This window comes from Primulina eburnea, chromosome 12 (assembly GCF_022965805.1).
Source record: "Primulina eburnea isolate SZY01 chromosome 12, ASM2296580v1, whole genome shotgun sequence".
Lineage (NCBI taxonomy): Eukaryota > Viridiplantae > Streptophyta > Magnoliopsida > Lamiales > Gesneriaceae > Primulina > Primulina eburnea.
In genome coordinates, this window is record NC_133112.1 from 16673595 (window position 1) to 16678821 (window position 5227).

The window sequence follows — 5227 nt, forward strand, 5'->3', positions numbered from 1 at the left end:
CTTATCATGGCTCAAGGAATTCCAAATCTACTAAAAATATTTTATTTCAAAAATTTGATGACAATTTTATTATCATTTGTTCGAGATGGAATTGCCTTTATCCATTTGGAACTTATTCAACTGCAACTAAAATATACAAGTATCCAAACGACGGTAAAAAGTTCCCATAAAATCAATTCTCCAATAGTCAAAAATTTCAATTTCATTGATAGGATTCAAAGGCATCATGTTACTTTTTGAAATCAAACCCAATTTTTGACAATTTTCACAAATCTTGCAAATTTCGTGGGTGTCTTTAAATAAATTGTGCCAATAGAATCCATACTGCAAGATTTGTGCATCCGTTTTCTTTGAAGAAAATGTACTCAGCATGCTTATGAATGACAAAATTTAATGACACTACTTACCTCATTGTCGGTTATGCAACGTCGAAAAATTTGATCTGGACAATACTTGAACAGATACAGATAAACCCAATAAAAGTTTTTTTTACCTCATTCAAAAAATTTCTTTTATCTGGGAAACTCCATTGCGTTGGCAATTTTCCTGTCACAAGAAAATTTACTATGTTAGAAAACCAAGGTGTATTAGTGAATGAAAATTGATGTTCATGAGGAGAATTATCATAAATTGGTGTCATTTCGCAAGATGATCTTATTATTAGTCTCGATAAATAATCAGCTACGAAATTCTCGGTTCATTTTTTATCTTTGATTACAATGTCAAATTCTTGAAGAAACAAAATCCCTCGAATTAGTCATGGCTTTGCATCCTGTTTGGTCAATAAATATCTAATAGCAGAACAATCAGTAAACACAATAGTAGTTGATCCAATCAAATACGAACGAAATTTATCTAATGAAAATATTACAGCAAGTAGTTCTTTTTCAGTTGTGGAATAATTCATTTGAGTATTGTTTAAAGTTCTACTTGCATAATATATCACATAAGGCTTACCGTTTCTTCTTTGACTTAGTACTGTACTGACTGCATAATCACTCGGTTTTCACATGATTTCAAATGGTAAAGACCAATCAAGAGGTTGCAAGATAGGAGCTGATGTTAAATATCGAATGATTATATCAAAAGCATTTTGGCATTCTTGAGTCCACTCAAATGCAGTGTCTTTTGTTAAGAGGTTACAAATGGGTTTAGTTATTAAATTAAAGTCCTTCATAATCCTTTTATAAAATCCAGCATGTCCCAAAAATGAGAGAATTTCTTTACTGGTTTTTGAAGGGGGTAAATTGGCAATGACATCAATTTTTTTTTATCAACTTTAATTCCATGAGATGACACAACTTGTCCCAAAACCATTCCAAAAGTAATCATGTAAAGACATTTTTCCCAATTTACAATAAGACCTTTGTCCTCCTATTTTTTCCGAACTTTTTCCAAATTTTCATGACAATTATCAAATGTATTCCCTAAAAATGTTAAATCATCCATAAAAATCTCCAAACAATTTTCAACCATGTCGCTAAAAATGCTTAGCATACATCTTTTAAATGTTGCTGGGGCATTGCATAAACCAAATGGCATCCTTCTGAATGCCAATGTTCCAAAAGGACAAGTGAATGTAGTTTTATCTCGATCTTCGAGTGCAATGAGAATTTAATAATAGCCTGAATCCATCAAGAAAACAGTACTAGGGATGACCTGCTACTCTTTCTAAAATTTGATCCAAAAATGATAATGGAAAATAATTTTTTCTAGTGTCATCATTTAATTTTCTATAATCAATACACATCCGCCAAATAGATGAGACTCAATTTGTTAACAATTCACCTTTTTCATTTTTTATCAATGTGATGCCAGATTTTTTTGGAACTAATTGTATTGGACTTACCCACTTACTATCAGAAATAAGGTATATAATTTCAACATCGAGTAGTTTGAGAACTTTAGTTTTCACAACATCTTTTATGTGTGGATTTAATCTCCTTTGTGGTTGTTGAGATGTTTTAGAATTTTTTTCTAAGTGAATTTGTGAGTGCAAATTAGTGGATTAATGCCCTTGAGATCTTTTAGTGTCCAACCAATTGCATTTTTATGTCTTTTAAACATATCAACTAATTTACCTTCTTGATCAATTGCTAGTTTGGAAGAAATTACCATCGGATATGTTTCATCTTCTCCAAGGAATGCATATTTTAATTCTTCTAGCAAGGGCTTCAACTCCAATATGGGTGTTTCATCTTTGTTCTCATATTTTGCCTCAAATTCTTTCTCTGATCCTAGTAATGAGTGATACCTGATAAAATCATCAAGATTAATTTCCATATTTTCTTTAACAATATCAATTGGACAAATATCTAATTGGTCACGAGTACTCCCTTCTTGAATGTTTTTATCCACAAGAGTTTCCATAATATTTTCATCTTAACTTTCATATTCTTTGTCATATGGTTGCTTACAAAGATTAAAAACATTAAGCTCCAATGTTATGTTACCAAATGACAACTTCATTATTTCATTCCTGCAATTTATTAGAGCATTAGAAGTTGCAAAAAATATACGACCCAAAATTATAGGAATTGTATTAAGAGCTTCAATAGGTTGTGTATCTAAAACTATGAAATCTACAGGATATACAAAGTTATCAACTTGAACCAACACGTCTTCTACCATACCTCTTGACACTTTAACAGATCTATCGGCAAGTAAAAGTGTTACCAAAGTAGGTTTAACTCTCCGAGATTGAGTTCTTCATAAACTCAATATGGAAGTAAATTCGCACTAGCTTCAAGATCAAGCAGGGCTTTTTTAATATTTTCTTCTCCAATAATAAATGAAATAGTAGGACAACCAGGGTATTTGTATTTCAAAACATTATTATTTTGAATGATTGCACTTACTTGTTCGGCTAAAAAGGCTTTCTTTTTCGCATTCAATTTTCTTTTCACAGTGCACAAGTCTTTCAAATTTTTTTGCATATGATGGTACCTGCTTTATTGCATCTAATAAAGGAATATTAACTTTTACTTGTTTAAAAAAATGATATATATCAGAAATTAAATTTGATTTTTTGGTGTTTTTCAATGTGTGAGGGAAAGATGGTGACACTTTCTGTTGAACCTGCTCTTCGCAAGTTACGAGTTCCACTTTCTTACCATTTGGAGTTGATTTATCATCATCTTCACAAGGTTCAAGAATGGATTTTTCCATACCCTTACCACTGCGAAGGGTAATAACAGATTTTACCTGATCCATCGATTGAGTTCCAGAAGTTCCAGTTTGGGAATGATGATCCTTGGGATTAGGTTGTGGTTATGAAGGAAATTTACATTTTTCATGAACATTAAGTTCAAATGCAAATTTAGCAATATTATCTTTCAAATCTGTCATGGTTTGAGCAGTTTGATTATTGATAGACTCTTGCTTTGCAATGAAAGAATTCAATGTATCTTCCAAATTCCTTTTAGGTGGAGGAACATAAAGTGCATAATTTTGAAAATTCTGTTGATTTCGGAAATATGGTTGTGAAAATTGTGCAGCATTATCATTCCTCCAACAAAAATTTGGATGATTTCGCTAACCTGGATTATAACTTTGAGAAAATGGTTCAAAATTTGTCCTTTTGAAATTTTTCAAAAGATTAGCTTGTTCATGGTGACATTCTTTAAAAGAAGGCAAAGCGGCAAGAACTTTTGTAGAATGATCACTTAGATCACAGATGTAACACATAATTTCATGAACATATTTTAATTGATCGTTCTTTTTCAAATCAAATGCCTCAACTTTTCTTGCCAAAGAGGTAAATATGGCTTAGAGATCGTGTTCATCCTTGAGGGTGTACATACCTCCACTAGATGTGGGAGATTGAATCTTGTTTGATGGTCCGATTGTGCTTATAGTGTCCCAATTTTGAGTATTTTCAGCTAATGAATCGAGATACTCAATTGCCTCGTTTGGATCTTTATCTTCAAATGTTCCATTACATATAAATTCAACAATTTGCCTATCTTTAGGTGTTAAGCCTTCATAAAATTGAGAAACAACTCTCCAAATTTCAAAACCATGATGTGGACAAAGATTAAGCAATTCTTTATATCTATCCCATCACTGATAAAAAATTTCTCCTTGTTTTTTATTGAAGTGATGATATGCCTTTTGAAAGAATTTGTTCTATGTGATAGAATTTTTTTTTCAAAAATTGTTGTTTCAATTCATCCAAGTTCGAATGGATCTCGATCTAAGATTTTGTAGCCAAGTTTTAACTTTTTCTTTTAAAGAAAAAAGAAAAAGGTTAAGTCAAATGGTGTTCATGCTACAATTTACATCATTATATGTGTTGCACATTTCTTCAAACTCTCGTAAATGCATGTATGGATTTTCATAATCTAAGCCATGAAAGTTGGTTAAAAGTTGAATAATACCAGGCTTATTTGAAATGAGATGCATCAGGGGAAAAACTAGACATGAAACTAGTGCATGTAGGATTCATGTGATCTCTAAGTGTTCTTCGCCTATCATGATCATGTTGAGATTGAATTTCATCTTCATTTTATTGGATGGGTTCTTCAACAATTTTTTTTGAAAATAAAGGGTTATTTCGAATGAGTCACCACTAAGTGTACATGAACAAATACTCATGCAAATGCAAAAGAAGAAAAACACACAAAAGCAATAAAAATTCAAAGAAAGAAAAACAAACTATAAACAAAATTAAATAGACTTAAAATTAAATTATACTTCCTCCGCAACGGCGTCAAAATATTGATGCAAGCAAATTGTCCGCAAGTAGTATAATTCGGTGAGTCCGAATATCGTATCCACAGGGAAGCTAAGGTAATTACAAGTCTACTAAAATGTCATTTTATTTTTGTCTTTTAATTGTTTACAACTTTAACTTGTATTTTTTAATTGTTTAAATTTAATTCGAGTAGTTGAGATTAGAGGATCCACTCTTTGGTATTTTAATAAAGTTGACGTTAATGAACATTATTGAAATCCACTAAATAAAATGGTTCCAATATATTAAATAATCATATTTATATTATGTTATATATTATTATCTTATAAGTATATAATATATACCAAAACATATCAATGTTGTCAAGTATTTATTGTGGAACGCGTATTTTTGTAAACACTAAATCAAGGTTCTACTTTAAATGGTGGGTAAAACCAAACAAACATTTAAATGATATAAAAAATTAATATTATGATATATTCATATATAATAAATCAAGGCATCCACTTTAAATGGTTGGTAATACCAAAC